This window comes from Varanus komodoensis, unplaced genomic scaffold (assembly GCF_004798865.1).
Source record: "Varanus komodoensis strain SLA01 unplaced genomic scaffold, ASM479886v1 scaffold96, whole genome shotgun sequence".
In the NCBI taxonomy this organism is placed as follows: Eukaryota; Metazoa; Chordata; class Lepidosauria; order Squamata; family Varanidae; genus Varanus; species Varanus komodoensis.
The window spans coordinates 1,199,360-1,217,813 of NW_025336664.1; positions in this window are offsets into that span (position 1 = coordinate 1,199,360).

The following is an 18,454-nucleotide window of genomic DNA, read 5'->3' on the forward strand; positions in this document are numbered from 1 at the left end:
TCGTTGCTTTTTCAGGCAAAAGGACAGGTCCTTGCGCCCGAAGTGCTGGCAAACTTGTTAAAAGACTCGTTCTTTCACTATAGTAAAAAAGTTGAGATCACGACGACGACGATTTTGCATGGCACGCGTTTTATAGCGGCTGCCTAAATTCTCTGATTTCATGATATGCACGGTATCATCTATGTAGTGCTTATGCCTTTCTCTGTGTCCCCGTCGGCTGCGTTAACTTTCTCTTTGAGCAGAAATCAGATTTGCTATAGTTGTGGAGGGACTATAGTTAGGTGCTCTGCTATTGAGAAGATGCAAAGGTCAATCCGTGGCATTTCTAGTTAAGAGCACAATTCTACACTTATTAAGGCTGAAAAAAAAATCCTTCAGTTCCCAGAGGAATGGCAACAGTTGCTTTTCTATCTAAGCACGCATAGGATTATATCCTAAAAAGATTAGGTAGTGAGCAATATTTTTTAAAAAGTCAGAATGAGACCTTGGGTTGATGTGGCCCGCAGAGCCTACAATACAGGACCCTGGGAGAGATGGCCAAAGGACTAAACACATAGTTTTGTTTGTCGAGGGATCCCACCTTATCCGGACAGCTAAGGAGCTTCTGCTTGGTGTTATGATTAGCTTAACAAGCTCATGCTTTGTTCTGCACTTAGTTAATCGGCTTATGCTACAGTACGTTATGACATTGATGGAAAGCCTCGGGTCTTATGACTTATGGCTGGCTAACAAGGGTGGGAAACTGCATGTCCCATAGAACACAATGAGGGGAAGTGGCATATACATTTGGACTTTCTGATGAGGTAAACAAGTAGTTGCATACTGGCTAGTCCCTACTCCTGTGCAATAACCAGCCTCTCCCTCATGAGTAATCTATAAAGGCTAGGGTTGTTTGGATGCAGAGCACCCTCCAGGGGCTTTGAAGACTGTTCATTCCAGCTGGCTGGAATCTCTTAGCCAGCAAGTTCATGCTTGTGTTGTAAGTGCCTCGCTCGCTAACCCCTTTGAGATGCTAGCCTTTTGGGGAGATTTGCCTGCCTTTTCAATAAAGCCTCCTTGTAAGTAAGCCTTGGACCTAGCTTACTGGGTTCTTGGGGTCACTCAAACCTGTAGCCCAAGGTCGGGCCAAAACACATGGTTTCCCTGCTGATACCACAGAGTCTGGTGGAAACAGTGGCCACTGCTGGAGCAGATGCTTCTCCCTGTATTCTTTCAGATCCAAATCTGCCTAGCAACTGATGTGTCAGCTCAGACATGCTCCAGTTGGCTCTCCCGGCTCTCTCCTTCCTCTGGCTTCTCCACTGTCCTCCAGGTGCCCACCTATGTCTTTGGAAAGTTTCTGCAGCAGAGACATGTGCCGCTCTGCCCTCAGCAGTGATGTTGAAGGCAGTCATGTTTGGAACGCCTCCCCAGTCACTATAGCTCACACAAACCTCACTTGTGAGCTGCCTTGCTGCTGCTTTTCTGGTTGAAGCATCTCTCTCCTCTCTGCAGAGTTCCCTTACATTCTTCCCTATGTGCCCGTCCGCCCCGTGAGATCCGAGGCAGAGGTTCTTCTCCCAGAGCCCTCTTTGAAGGAAATTAGGAGGGTAGCTACCCGGAGAATGGCCTTTTCAGTGGTGGCTCCCCGACTTTGGAACACACTCCCCGGGAAGGTTTGCCTGGCGCTGTTGCTTTATTCTTTTTGCTGCCAGGCAAATACCTTTTTATTTTCCCAATATTTTAACAGTTAATTGGTTTTATCTTTGATTTTATCATTAATGGTTGGATGCAGTGTGTAGTGTGTTGTTCATTGTATGTGGCTGTTTTGTTTTTTTGTTTTGTTTTTTGTAAGCCATCCAGAGACTTTAGTATTGGATGACATATAAAAACTTTAAATAAATGAATGAGAGGAGCAGATGAGCTACACAAAGAGCACCCCCCCCCCCCCCACTTCTGGCTCTCTCCCTCTCCTCCACTCCCATCTGGTTCCTTGCGTTCCTCAGGAATGTTAAGGAGCCCTGCTATCAGCTTCCCTGCCCTGCCTTCTGAACCCACGAACAGCCACCTGTACCAGGTGTGAGGTGCAAGAGATCCACACTGCGCTGTAGTGGATCCGGGAGAGATGCCCACAGAAGTTCCACCAGCACAGCCTCTATCCCAGCATGGGTGCCAGTCTACTTTCCTGCAGTGGCAACATCTGAGTGCTCCTCAGGGCTTCCTGCCTGCCCCACAGAGAGATTTGGGGTGGTGGATGGGGCCATGGAGCAGATGCTTCTTGCTCTGCAGCCATGCAGGCAGTTCTCTGCTCCCAGAGCGCATTGATGCAAGCCATCTATGTGCATAGATGTGTAGGCAGATATTCGTGCAGTGAGGGGCTGCAGGAAAACCGGGGCACCTGCATTCAGCAGCTGGACACATGCTAATGTGGAGTGGGAAGCTGTGGGAGTGTGAAGGGTAGTACGTGGGCTCAGCTTTAGGCCAGCAGAGCTTGCAAACGAGCCGAAGAACCACGCAAGGAAGCCTCAGAAGCTCTGCAAAAAGGGAGGGCAGGGAAGAGAGGGGGGCATGGGTGGCTACCTTTACAGATTGACACAGAGCATGGCTGGACGGGGGAGTGCTACTCTGGTGAGTAAGCAGTTGCTTCAGCTGAGCAGGGTGGGAGAAACAGGAGCAGATGACTGAAGATGTGCCCAGGGGAGTGTGTGGCCCAATGAGGGAGAAGCAGGCAAAGCAGGCAGTAGCAGTGCACTCTGGGATTGAATTTCACCATGGGGCTCAGAGATACCTGCTGCCATTGAGAGGAATGAGGGAGGATGGTGCAAACCGCACCGGCATGGAAAGCATATGATCTGGAAGCCTCAACCAGGTAAGAACCCATCCTGGGTGGTAACTGCATGCAATGCTTTAGCATTACATGTGAATGCAACCACTAGAATCTAGCTCCACTTACTACTAGCGTGTTGTGGATTGTGGAGAAACAGTGCATTTTGAGGAGGAAAGGACATAAATGGAAAATAATATTAAAATCTGATACTGTAAATATGTTTTTGGTAAATAATTCTTCAAGTATTCATTTTAAATCTGGTTGTTCATCCCGTAGCCTGAACTCACTTGCTGTGTGATAAAAGGAAATATGTAGAACAAATTGGTGGTAGCAGAGATTAATGGAATTAACAAAGCAAGCCATTCACTACATAAAGTGTAAGTGGTGGAGACCTGTCTGAGGTAGTATAACACAGGGAACTTAGAAGTAAGGGTTAATATAATAAAAGCAATTGCTCTGCTACAGGTGATGTCAAAAACCTGGGCTAATAAAAAGTTTTCACTCTTTCATAGGTGGTGAGGTTGATAACACACACCCAGACACACATGTGCACACAAACGGATAGGATTTTCCATAGAAGATGCGTAACTCTTTAATGTAAATGCTATTTAAACGTTACTTAGGAGTACATTCTGTATTGTTCACCTGGACTTACTAACAAATCCTTGAATATTTACATGCCTTTTAATGTTACTGGGCACAAGTCATGTGATTTGCATGGCCAACATAAAAGCTCCAATTATCCACAGATCAATATGTTCTACATGTTAGAGCAGCTTGTTAGAACATACATTTATTCAGGAAAGATTAATTTCCAAATTGAGAACTTGATCCAACTCAATGATTTAAATGGCTGCTGTTTTTCTGGATAATTTAAAGTGATGCTTAAAAATGATTTAAGCAATCCATCATGTAGAGACTAACTTCTTGTGGTATACAGATCCATGTCCCTACCCCACCACTGTGGCTTCTGATTAGCTTTGCAAGATTTGTTTAAATCACTGTATTTTTATTTTCATACAGAATGTATGAAATTTTAAAGCACTATACTATTATATACTATAATAATGTACACTTAATACGTTGTTAATCACTAGTAAATCTTATGCAAGTTTTTTAAGTGTTACAGATAAGAAAAACTAGGAGAGGGGGTGTACATACCATAACAATCACTCTTATTAGCCAACCAGTTGCCTACACTGTAGAGCTTATAGAAAGGGCAAAAGCAGGGCATGAAGGCAATACTTCACTGTTGCCCCACCCCTGTTCTTTGGTATACTGCCTTTAAAGGTGGAGTTTCCATCCAAGCATCAGAATTTAATAACAGTTGATGTATTTTCCCACCGTCGGTGAATATATCTGATCCTCCTTCATAGCAGGCGACCATCACTTACGTATATCTTGTGAGAATGAACTGTGTAACATTGCATATGGTGTGAAGTTGTCTTGGCAGGTTCATTTACTCACAGTTCTTGGTAAGCCACTAGATGGAGATATGATCACACTCTTTCCACTGTCCCGTTCAAACCTGGCCAACAGAGAGGAAAATATTTCCTCTCCCCTGCCCCAAAATTGGTGGCCAGTTTAACAGTTTTGTTTCCTCTGCAGCTGTTTAGTATATTTTAATGATATGATTCAGGGCATCAAAGATTTTCAATATGATTTCAAGGTCCTGAACAAACGGGGATTTTTACAGGAGGTTGAAATTCTAAGGGCAATGTTGAAGCGGAGGGACTTGGCAGATCAAATGGGGAACTAAGAACATGCAAATGAAAATATTCAAGGAACCTTGTATTGACTGGCATGCAAAAAACATAATAAAATATAAACACAAGTTATATGTTCAAACAAACTGGATCAGAACTGGCAGATGTGAAAGCATCTTCCTTTTTTGTGTAAACTTGACATTTCTGAGCATGAACGAAAGGTCAATGCTTCCCCATCTTCAGAAGAAGGCTTCCCACAGGACTATTGTTGAGGCTACTGCTTTGCACCAATCCCCAGCTGTTAGATATTTAAAAATCACATTGTGCCAGCAACAAGCTTTTCTCTATCCCCATAGTTTCCAAACGTCAAACATCCATTATGCTTAAAGACTCTCACCCCCAAAAATGTTATATACAAATAGACTGAAAACCATTTTGCTTTTTTTCACAAAGGCAGACTGTGTCAGTGTTGTTTTCACAGTAGTTCCTGAATTATAAAGGCTTAAAATCCATTGATTCAAACAAAGTGCCTGTCTTATTAGGTTTCATTCACATACATCAGACTTTATTGAAGTAATACCTTGAATCTTGTGTGAATACAGTGGTTGATCCTGTATCAAATTGAAAAGATGAACTTCCGCCATTTAATAAGCACCTATTCCTAATTATATGATGCTGGACAGAAACTAGTAGCTTTTTTATGACACAGAAAAGTAAATGTGACAAGAGGGAGATGTTAGGATTCCAGTACAAAGAGATTCTTTTATCATCAGAGGGAAAAGTGGTTTTGGTTTGTTCTGATTCAGTTAGTGCAGGTGCTTTAAAATTGCTGCTCGGGGTGTACTTTGCAATCCATTTACTGCAGAACAGCTCCATTAATCTCTGTACTCATCCAGAGAATGTGTCTCAGGATGTCATGTATGAGGTCACACTGGCAGCTCTCTCCAAGTTATATTCACTTGCAGGTAAGCTGACTGTGCTCACTGGGGCTTACTTCAAGGTAACTTTGCATAGAATTGCAGCCAAACTGTATCATCCTAATCATGTTCCCACAAAAGAAAATTAGGACTTATTCCCACTGTGGGAATGACTGCAGCTATGCAATGCAAAGGTTATGGGGTGGCTGTGTAGAAATGAGCCCCACCAAACACAGGAGGACTTAGCTCTGAGAAGAGGTGAATTCAAATGATTGTTCAAATTCTGCAGACCCTTTCCGCATCAACACAGGACTGCATTTTCTTTGTTGTTAAGGAGTGGCAAAATCCCCCACCGTTGTCAGGAGGCGGAGACTCCCAGCAAGAGTGACAATGGCAGTTTCCCTCATAGTATTTCTATCCGCTTGGTTGTGCGGGCAGTAGCAGCGAAACATCCCCACCAGCAGCTCCGATGCCATCTTTGTTCTCACAGAACACCTGGGCACTGGTGGTGGGTGGGGCAGAATGGCGGCTGCTGTAGAAAATGGCAACCTGGCTGGGGACTGCTTATTTTCTCCACAGTGCCACGCAACAATGCTGCTTCTTGGTCAGTTGGGGCAACAGAAGTGGGAGGTCAACAGGGAAATGACGAACCGAAGGAAGCCCCAGCTGCTGAGGCAAAAGCCCCGCCACATGCCAGCAGGGTGAAGCCCTATTTATTTTCCCAAAGGTTTTGGCCCTTCCTTTGTGGGGGAAAAAGTATTAGTACATTTTAGTTCTTTGCACTGCTGCAAACTTTTGGGTTGGTTCCTACCTTAGCTTTATTCTGTTTCTAGCTTAGTTTTTTAATCTTATATTTTACCATGTTATTAAATTTTAAGAATTTAAAATTTTATTATGAACCTCTCAGTGAAAAATTTCAGCTAACAGGCAGCACAGAAATGCACGCGCGCTCTCTCCTGCTCTCCATATATTTATATATAAAATCACAACACATTTTGTATGTACACCAAAAGATACATAATCACTTGATTTTTCCCTTCCCCTGGGAAATTACCAAAAGTGACAATTGTTTTTCCGAAATTTTAATCTCAATTCTGTATCTGAATAAACACGTATAGGATTGCTCTGTTAATGGGGAAAGTGACTTTTTTGCTGGTATGCACCCCACACTAAGCCACATGCAAATGCTTGCGATGAGCACCTTCCCCTGAAACAGTTTTGTTCACTTCAGTACATCTCATAATCATTGCTGCAAAAATCCTGACTCTATTACCATAACTTTAATAATTTAACATAATCCTGTTTCTTTGCAGCAATGTAATAGCTCTCTATATCTTTATTCCCTAGCGACACATCTCTCCTCATAGTGCACCCATACTAATAATGTTATTTTCCTGTAGATTAGATTTCTAGTGAATCTTTCTCATATACAAGCAAATCTAAATTGCAATATTCATGTTGCTTGTTCATGCACAACATCTAGAATGTTCATGGAGGTTTCGTTAATTTTATTGCAGTTCTGTACCACTGAATCATCAAAGCTTTCTGTGTGGTTAACAAAAAATAAAAACTTAAAATGCATGATAAACATAATACAGTAATTTTGAAACTTCAAAACAAAATAAAATGAGAAAAAGCAGCAGGAGGAAAAGATCTAAAAATAGAACTTTTTTCTTTAAACTGAAGAACTAAAAAGCTTGGAAAAATAAAGAAGGTCTTCAGCTTATGCCAAAAAGACTGCAACACAGGCTCCAGGCAAGCCTCTCTGAGGGGGGCATTCTGCCATGAGGGGGGCGCCCCAAAAAGCCCCAGCCCCGCACTAAAGTAGGCCTTTGGATGAAGTAGGGATTCTACCGAAGTTGTAGACTGTAGCCACAGTTCAAAGGGCTAAAGCGACATTTAATCGTTTCTGAAAATTGTGCTCTCACAGATATTCCCACAGAACCCCCACCTGCTTTTTAATTTCTCCTGCATTCAAAAAGTGGTTTGGAGAGTACGTACAACAATTTTAGGAATAGAAGTTGCAATAAAGAACATGCATGAACGCGTCATGTCACTTTTCATAACTCTCAATCCAAATGTCAAAACTGCTTCTTTTAACCTGTAGGATGCCAGTGATGTTCTGCATTGATATAATTTTGGGATGTACTTGTACTGGTCTTATTTTCCACCCAGAATGACAATTTTATATAAAAAGGTTGATTTCCGTTTTTTTTCCACATAAGCAAAAAGGGTTTCCAGATAAAGAGTTCCTAGCACGCCTAATAAAAGTTATTTTATCTTTTCCTGCTCAGTGGATATTCTTGGGCATCGGTTAAATTTCTAATGCATTTTTCTGAGCAAAGGAAACAGAAGGAAGAAATTGTGGGAAAACACAGGAGGGATCCAAGTGGAGGACAATGGCTAGGTGCCCTATACAGTTCTGTAAATAAGGCAGGGTGATTGCATAATTAAAAGTAAAACAAAACCACAGCTTTGCCTGGAAACACCCAACTAGATTTAATATAGAAAAGGTAGCCTCTCAAACTTATCATATGAAATGGAAAAGTTGTTATCACTTTCCTTCACTTCTTGGACTTTTCATTTTCTGTTGGGTTGTAATGGGTAAAGCAGAATATAAAACAGGCAATCTGTTGGTTCCTCTACATATATACCAAATCTAGTCATCTCTGGAGTTACTGGGAAAGACAAAATGTAACAGGTTTGAGAGTTGCTGGTTACCATGTCTGTTTCGCCTTCAAGCTGTGGTTACTTCAGTGAACCACAGGATCATTTCTTTACATAACTATTTTCACAATGGCCTTGGACCTTGTGGAGTCCAGTCTCCACATGTTTTTTAAAGCAGATTTCAAGACAAAATCATCAAGCTTTCACTTTTCTGCAAAACATTAACCTGTGAACAGTCCCAAAATGGCGAGTTTTGGATGACTTTCCACAAGATGTTTTGTCCATGACCCTTGCCTCCAAAATTTTATGAAATCATTCCTCCACTGTACACTTGAAAAGACTATTGATATTTTTGTTGCATAGCTCACAAGAAAAGCAGCCTTCATCAGGAAGTGGAAACTTCATCTGATGCAGGATGCAGATGATAAAAGGGGTAGTTGCCTATGAGCCTGCATTTCACAATTACTGGTTTATCTCTAAAGGACCACACTCCTTTAGGGTATGGCAAACTTAGGATGCAAGCCTATGCATGTTTAGTTAGAGGAAATACCTACAACGCTCAGCATGCCTGAGCCACCCCAAGCTGGTCTGGCCAATGCTAGGAGCTGAGGGACATTTCTCTGTCTAAACATACATAGGATTGCACCCTTATTGTACTCTTCTGAAATATTTTCCCATACCAATTCACTTTGAGTCAGGTGGACATCCACAATACCTCAGCTTACCTCAGTGGTTCACCTGGCCCTGAGTGATGTCCTGTTGATGTTGCTAGATGTAATAAAATCATTAGGAATACACTGTTTCAGTACCTAGTGATAACTCACTTTCTGAGTATAAAATTCAGGTGATATATCAATATCCCTTTGCAATAATGGAGAAACATGACTCTGATTCACACCACTTTATTGGACAAAATGGATGTAGACCATTCACAAGCTTTTTCCCAACCCGCTTTGCACTTCCACTGTATACAGATAACTTTACAACAAGGAGCATCTATCCCATTGCAGGAAGGAGACCTTATAAAAATTACACTTAGGACACCTTATAAAAGTACATATTCAAAGAGAACATATGAAAATCAAGCCTGTACAGGAAAGTAATTTGTAACTCTTGGGTCACAGTTTGAGTGGTTACAAGCTCCACTCCCCAACCTGGTGCCCTTCAGAAGTGTTGAACGACAAGCCTTAGCATGCTCAGCCAACATGAGGAGATGGTGGGACATCCAAGGGCACCAGAGTGGGGAATGCTGGGTTACAGCATATAATACAGCTAGCACACACGCATACATTACATAGAAGGAACACACATATCTTTACATGTCATGTAGAATATTTAGGTACAACTTCTGTACCAAGAAAACCAGTGTTTAGAACACAGCAGAGGCTGGTGCCTTTATCCTAAATATAACATCTCATTGATTTCAGTTGTGAAAGTGCACTTTCAGACATCATGAATTTAGTCCTTGTCTCAGTCTGGGGAAGCTCAAAGCAGCTTTTCGACGTGAAAAGACAGGACAAGATAACAATAATGTGCTTAAGCTTTCCCAGCAAATCTCTGAGGCCAAGTCAACCACCTGTCCGGTGTATCTTCATTTTGCCCCCATGTATGTTCAAACAATGCAGTGCATTTACATGACGAGAAGACAGATGGAGCGTAAGGGTTAGGGAAACCTGACAACTATAAGCAGTTCAGCTTACAGAATGAGCTGTTAGCAAAGATGTGCAGAAGAAAAATGTCTGAACAGATTCTGTTGAGATGCTTCAAACTGAGATTATGGAACTAGGAATTTGGACTATATAGTTCATTTGTTCCTTTCAAACACAATGTGTCTTGCTTGCTTATTCACACATCAAAAAATTGGCCCTTAGCATCCCATTGTTTAAATCAAAACCCAAATTTCTGATAAGCTAACTACACATGCATTAGATTAGAGTTACTGGCATGACCTAACCTCTAGCTCCCTTCATTCAGCCTTGTTAGTGTTAAGATCTCAAACTATGCCAATGCACTTTCTCAAGACGTGCTGTCATAACATTTCATTACATAAACATTGATACATGAGTGTATCACAGTCATTTAGAAGATTATGCCATTCTATGATAGCATCAGTGCTATGTCTAGAAGGAATTACATATAAGCTCCAAGCCAAGAACTTGATATATGAACACAATCCCCATGGAAGCTTGGTAGGATTGGAGATCAAAGGGTGCTTAAGATATTTTGGACCTCATCAGTGGGGTTTGATGCTTACACACAAAATTTGAAGTGAGGGCAAAGTTGTTAGCCTCCAAAATAATAGTGTTCCGTGACATAGCAAAATGTCATAGCAACAGAAAGCCCATTCTAGGTGAGTGCTATATATTTATTCAGTTCTCCTTTCAGGACATTGCACAATTATTGCAGTAGATTAAATTTGATTGTCATTCTTCTCCTTCTAGAGAGAGAAAGGGCAGCAGAAATGGAACAATCCTCAACTAGTGGGATATTTTGTATGTGTGCATGTGCACATGTGTGTGGTTTTTTAAGTACCACATGCTATGCAAGCTATTACTATGCATGGTACGTATAGGACAGCAAATTCAAGCTCTATACAGAAAGTGGACAACCATGAAGGAGATTGAAAAGACAACATAAAGCATTAATATGACTGGACACAGTTCAGATAAAAACGTAAGACTATAATTCAATTGATTTCTTTTATGAGCAACTCACATTATAGTCTGCTAAGAGTAGGAGGAAACAAAGATAGACAAAGGTCAAGGTGCTGCAAAGCTACAGTGTCCTCTGGATGGGGGTCTGTTGCTCATCCAGCCCTAAAACCAGTTTGTTACTATGCCGGAGGCTTACAACAGGGCTCGTGCTTAGACCCCTTCTACTCAAAGGGTGCAGTTACAAGATATCAAGATGTGCACTATAACCTGTTTCTCGTGGAGCCAACTTCTTTCTGGCATTCAAATCAACCCATCTGTACTAACCTGTAGAAGGAAGTACTGTGAAAATCTTGACCTGGATATGTTAATACATTGCATGAAGACCAGTTTTGTGTTGTGTTTATTTTAAATGCATTTTTATTCATATAAGTATTTCAGTATAGGGTAAGCTACACACACCATCTCTCCCTCTCTCAAATAAATACTTGCGTTCCCCTCCACCTCTTCACTGAAACAAGGCATTTTTAGCAGTGACTGAATGAATGCCAAAGACTGAATAAATACTTGGCTAGACCTGGTCCTCCAGCAGGAATTCCTGGGCTGCAGTCAGAAACTATCATGTCAGATGTGATTGGTGTCCTCATGAAATACCTGCCATCCTGTTTCAGAGTGTAAGTGGTTGCACTGGCATAACCATCAACCATGCTTGCCTACTTGTTACTTAGGATTATGTAATTTCATCTTCCCTCCATGAAAATAATATTACATTAAGCAGTGCCTTCTTTCACCACACTTTATAATGGATGAAGCACTCCAATTTGCAGTACTAATTCCTAGGCTTGCTTCCAATCCGAATGACTTTGTTTCTATGTCATGATGACATTAAGTAGTCACATGATTAAGGGCAGCATACCCTACAATATATTGTATGCAATAGGCAATATATGCATACAATAAGTGACATGCTCCTGGAGGAGGAAGAGGAGGAGGGAGGAGGAGGAGGAGTTAATGAATTGGGAAGACTCCCCCACTAGTGTTGCTGCCATCCGTGACAGGGAAAGTTGATGCTGCTGTTGTCTGCTTGAGTACAGAAAGTACTCAAGTATGAAATCTGCCAAATCTTTTGAAATTTCGAATTTGTCAAAATGTTTGTTCCAGCCCAGAGCATTACATAAGAGAGGCTTATCGATATGCTGAGCATGAGAAGGGGAAATGTAGGGTATTCTCTGTTTTGCATTTCCTGGGGCAATAATATTGTTCCTTTGAGTTGCAAGGGCAGCTGTGGGGAAGAGAACAGTGTACCAGGATGGAGGTAAAGTGGCAGTTCTGTGCCCCTGGATCATTCCACAAAAGCAGAACCTCCCATCAGGAGCATTTGACAACTGTTCATTTCTCCCTAGGGAGGCCCTCTTTCATACTAGTTGCTTTAGTTAAAGTTTTACCAAGCAATTTTTACTGCTTTCTGGATGTTTCCAAGACTTAGAAAGCAGCATCTACAGACCAGTAAGAACCAAACGTGGCCTCTTTCTTTCCTGCACGGGCAGCGCTTCGTAACGTTCTACACCTTCCTGATTTCCATGCATACATGAGTGTCTGGCTCTCCCTCTTCATTCCGAAAGCCCAGGCTATGTTTGGTGCTGCGCAAATGAGAGGACAAAGCTCCTTGCCAAGCTGTAGGAGACTTTGCTTAGACCTTTGCCAAAAACTCTGTTAAGAGGCCTGTTACATGCTGCCAACAGTGTGTGTGGCACTGTCTAGAAATAGTGGCAAAACAAACATGGGTGACATCAGGGGCTGGAAATGGGAATCTGGGATGTTGTAGGTGTCAGGTGGGTAGCAGTGGAGGAGAAGGGAAGGGGAGAAGAACATGAGACGGCAGAAACTTGCAGCATTTGGAAACCATCCCAGTAGAGAAGGATGCCTCTTTTGAGCACAAGAGATCAAATGTTATCTTTCTTGTCCTGTACCCTGCAACATGCCTGCAGCCAGATGCAGATTACAAAGGGGAAAAAAGCTTGTTCCCACCCCTGTGAGATGTGTATGCATCTTTGAGTAGTAACCTGGTGTTGCCATGGATACACACTCCATTTCACTGCCTCTATCAGGCCATATATTTACACACCCCCTTACGTGTGACATGTGGCGAAGCGTGCAAAAGAAAGAAAGAAAGAAACTAGCAACATTTCTTGAGATGAGAATTCCTGCACCTCAGTCTACAAAATGAGTGGACCGGCTGGGTGTGTGTGTGTGTTGAGGCTGTTTTGGGAGCATTTTAAAGCTGGGAGTCATCTTGCCCTACTCCCTGGCCAAACACAGAGCCATGTACCCACCAGTGTTCCACAGATTACCAGCTTGTGCTATGTAGGATACAAAGTACTGCAAAGAAAAGGCTGGTGCACTGTCACAAAACTAGCAAATGAAGTCAGACTACAAAAACTGTGAAGTCCAGACATGTTGGTCAGCAAGAAAGAGCGCTGGCTATGATTAAAAAGAGTGTCTCCCAAGGCTTCTGCCCTTTTTATCTTCTCATGGCCCACCTGGACACCCTGCATGAAGTAAATGAGCGCATGCAGGTGAGGTGTGGTCCTTTGATCCTTGGCATCTCCAGTGAGAAAAAGGGGGATGGGATCAGGTAGCATTTGATGGCCAAGACCTCCGGAGACCTGGGAGAATTGCTGCTGCCACTCAGAAAAGAGAAGATTGGGCTACATGGGCAAATCGCCTGGTCTGGTATAAGCCAGCTCCTTCACACAAGGATGGAACCGCTCCCCTGCCCATCCCATGTAAAACGAGATTATACTACAGGGTGTGATATAGAAAAGAGCAACTAAAATGATCAAGTGGTAGAGCAACTCCCCTATGAAAAATCTGGGGAGATGTAGTAAATGTCCAGAATTATGCCAGGCCTGGAGAAAGTGGATAGAGAGACATTTTTCTCCCTCTGTCATAATACTAGAACCCAGGATCATCCTAGTATCCTAGGAAGCCAGATCAAGTTGACTGGTGGAAGATTCAGCATAAATAAAAGGAAGTTCTTCTTTACACAGTACATAGTTGGATTATTGAATTCAATACCACAAGATGTTGCAATGGCCACCAATTTGGATGGATTTAAAAGGGGATTGGACAAATTCCTGGAGGAGAAGGCTGTCCGTAGCTGCTGCATTGTTAAAACTAATTTCTGAAAATCATGGGCAAAAAGATAAAATTTAGGAGCATTTTAATAATGTTGGTTCCCTTTAGTGCTAATGATTGATTGCACTAAAATGGGAATCAAATTGTGATGCTAAACTGGCACAGAACATTTGCTTGGGGAAATAAACTAAGTAATTACCTTTATTTCAACTTTAAGAGTTTGATAGTTAAAAAAGAGTTGAAAGTAAGCTTGAAAGAGAATAGCATAGAGCCACAGAGTCTAGAAAGAACCACAAAAATCATCTAGGAAAGACATATGCTAATAGTGATGAGTGACCCACATCACTGATATAACTATCTCACAAGCAAAGAACAGCAGCCTGGAAGGACTAATTTAGGAAACAGATTGAGACTGGCCAAGTGAACAGACCACACAGAACTGCATGTTTTAAGGGAGCTCTGATACCTTTAGAAGTGGCATAGAAGACCAAAAGTGGACAGCTGTGAGCGCCCACTGAAAATATTGGCAGGTGCTTCAGGCAAAACATTATCTGGCAGACCCATCCTGACATCTGAGCCTAATTGCTCCTTTGCTCCCATCCATCTTCTCTTGCCAACACCTCTTTTCTCTTCCCACTTGGGCTACACGCTGACTATCCATATGTGCTTCTCATGGCTAATCTCAGATTGAAGTGGGCCTTCACCAGATGACTGCCAATGGGTTCAAGCTCTGCTGAAGCCCCCTGCCCACTTGCTTAAGTTTCCAGCCAGCCTGCACAAGGCACCACCCTGCCAGCTGAAGCTCCCAGCTGCCCCCATCCAAAGCCTGCAGGCTGCCAAAGCCCCCAACAACTGCCTCCATGCAGTCCCCACCTTCTTTTAGAAGTCCTCCACTTGCCTGCAGCCACCCACAGAAGCTCTCCACATGCCCAGAAGCTCCCTCCCTGCTATTTTTATTTTGCCAGATGGAGCAATCAGTGGTTGCTCCTCCTCTTTCTCACAGGGCCTGGCTGGCTCTTCTGGCAAAGCACTGAGGCAGCTGGCCTCCCTGCCCATTATTTCTTTACACACGTGATGAGAAGCAGCCCTCTGATACTGCCTTTTGGGGTTGGGATGCGTCAGCAAAAATCAGCAGTCTTTTGCTGATCGCTGCGACTCAGTATGTCTATGTGAGGTAGACATGCTTTGCCATGATGCTCCTTGTTGCTAGATGAGGGAGGGCGAAGGAACAGCAGTTGAAGCAGGTGCAGCATGGGCCTTGCTGTCCTGCCGGTTCTCTGCAGCTGCTCACAGGTACTCTCTGTGCCTTTCAGGGAACTCAGTCCCCGTCCCCCCTACCTAGGCTGCTGTTGCTCACTCATCCAGCCCCACTGGACAAATCACCCATCTCTTGCTCCTGCTGCTGAGTACACTTTGCAAGCCCTGTCAGAACCTCTCTCCAACATGGAGCCCCCCACCTGTCCTTCATTCTGTGAGACAGAAGCCAGAGTAAGCACTGGCTACCTTCAGTACCATGTGAGAGACTCGTCAAACCTCTCCTTCTCTGCAGATAAACTCCTGTGCCACCCACTTCCCAGCCACTGAGCCCCTTATTATGCAACATGGTGACCACAACATGAAACCCTAACCAAATAACAAAAGCATCTCCTTTATCAGTGCTTAGCAGCCATGAGATGATGTTCATCTTAATGTAACATGCTGCTCTGCCATCCAGTCCTCCGTGGCATATCCTAAACTGTCCTCACACAGCCTTGGTCAATATTTACTTCCCTTTGTAACGCGGACATACAGATGCACGTCTCCTGTGAGTCCAAAAGGGGTAATCAAATATCCCCACCCTGTGAGGCTCCAAATGTTACACAGAGATTTTGCAGGGGATAGATGTAAATTCTTATTCCTATTTTCTCCATTTACAAACAGACTCGGCATGCTGGCATTGCAGCCGTAAGAAATAACCACAGCAACATTTAGCCTGTGGTGCCAAGCCAACTCTGCAGGCTTCTAACCAAGAACCAAGAGTAGGCCTCCCCAACCTGGCAGCTTCCATACGTGCGGGATGACGAATCCCACCATCCCCGTCAATACAATGGACCTGCTGGCTGGGCATGAGACGTACTGTGCTCCCCACAGGTCAGGTAAGACTACTGTAGGTTCTTAGCTGGAAGTCAGCTGTTGCTGCTAATCCGGAGGGCAGAGGGCAAGAGTGGGCCTGGCACTGCAGTGGTGGAAGACTGGCCTAGAGACGAGGAATATGTGCCGAAAGAGGAAGAGGTGCAGGAGAGGGCTTGTTGGCAATTTGGTCAGGGGCCAAAGGATGGGGCCCTGTCCTTCTGGTAAATCTAATTGCTGTCAGAGGGCTTTAATGGAACCACAAGTCATATATCTTTACTGGAAATCCTAAAAATTCATTAACATTTTATCCATAATAAGAACAGAGAGAGCTTTCACTAGGGAGGCGTAAATCACCATTGAGCTATTTTTGCACTATTTATCCATATCTGATTGTCACTGATGTAGGAAAGAAAAGCAGCAAAGCAAAGGAACCTGTAAAATGAATGAATGAATGCTCTAAACAAAGGTGTTTGTGGTTCTTTTCCTGTTTTATCACAGGAAGATAAGTTCTGCTTTAAAGCTTTCCTTTTTCACAGTCACAAAAGGGAAACTGATGGTTATTATTTCTCTTGTTACTTTTAAGAGACAATTCACATGTTTTCAAAGTCAGTCTTTTGCCACAAGTCATACTGTTAAAACAAATAATAGTGGGGGGAACCGAAAGAGATTTTTGCATGCTGTTCATAATTCAAATGCAAAATCTAAACAAATGGCTGAAATACATACTTGATTTTAAAAGTCTCTTTTCTCTTGTCTGTCCTGCATGCATTAACTTGCAGTCACACATGCACAGAGAACACAAGAGCTTCAAAGGCAGGTAGGCAGTAGTAGGGAGATTATTCCTTTGCAGGGTACAGGAATGTGAGCCTCCTTCCTTGGGAGGGGCTGCTAATTAGTGGTAGGCCACATGATTTGCATGCAGACAGTTCCAGGTTCAGTCCTTGGCATCTCCAGGCATGGTTATGACATAATCCTGCCCCAAACTCTGCAGAGCCCTGGCCAGTCAGTGTGGGCAATATTGGGCTAGACAGAGCGAGGTTCTGACTTGGTATTTGCCAGTATTCTCTGTCCCTATACAATTTTACTCAGAAATAAATACTCCTGGGTTTAGCAGGCTAGTTCCAGGTAAGTGAACATACCATTGCAGCCTGGATATTGAATAACTAAGAACTTGTTATGACAGTATCTAGGTAGAGGTGATGGTTCCAAGAATTTGCTTGGTATTCCCTATGTCAGCACATACCTCTTTGGATTTTTGATTATCCAGGTACCTGGAATAAATGAAATACTACAGTATGGCAATGAATTGTCAGCTCTTGAGATGGCATTCATCAGGTTTTTTTACTTATAGCTCTACATGCCTACAATTAATCACAATGCAAGACTGGAATGGCGATAATAATGCATTCACTAAACAGAGCCATTTTGAAATATCCAAGGTCAAAGCTGTCTGTGCTTAAGCACCCCAAGACTTTACTGACATACATGCAAATAGTCTTCAAGGTCAGCCAGCCCCCCAAGGACAGGCTGTGTGATGATAATGTTCACACAGGCTGCAATTTCTCTGCTAGGCCATGTGTTGCAATGCAACAGCCCAAGTACAACAGACCATGCTACCTGGGTTCAGATAACACATCAAGTTGCACCCAGGCAACTACAGAAATTACTCCTGGCACATGCCATGACTTAAATTAAGGGTGCATTCGATGTTCAAGCCAGGTCACCGAGAGAGGACTAGAACAACAAGTCTAAACAAGCCAAATTCTGCAGCCCGTGGGCAATGTTAGAAAAGGCCTGCCTAAACCTTATCTTTTGAGCAGGATCCTGCATCTTTAGAGTTGATCCCAACCACCACCATTCACGTTAATACAAGCTTGCTGCTTCAACTCACCAGCCTTGCCCTTACTGGGAGACCTTAAAACACTCTCCCTTACCAGAATAATGGCGAGAGTGATAGGAAGGCACCATCCTTTAAAACTAGAGGGGCCCCCTCTCCTTCCATAGTCTGCTCATTATTTTCATTAAGCCTAGAATCCAAAACTGCCCGACAGCACCATTTTCACCTGGATTTCTTAGTGTGTGCCTGACTGTACAGAGACCTGCCCAGGTGATTGTTCATGAGCAATTTCACTTGTGCCTGGAGTCTCTGTAGGGAGTGATACCTAGGCAAGAGGAAGAGCAGGCGCACTGGCTGCTCATATCTGAATGGGGTGCCAGAGGCACTTCCTCCAAGCTTTGAGGCAAAGAGGGATTCAATGGGGAGCGGTGTCTAAACTTGGGGCATGGTACTGTAAGAGCATACAACTTGCCCTGGCTTGCTGGGATATAGCTAGGGCCCCTTGGCTCTATGATCATCTTTTGGGAATGCACCTGCTTTTGCATGATCCATGTGATCAGATTCTGGGGGGTGCATTGTGGTCCTTAGCACCAGGAATTTTCATTAGGCTAGAGAAAGGT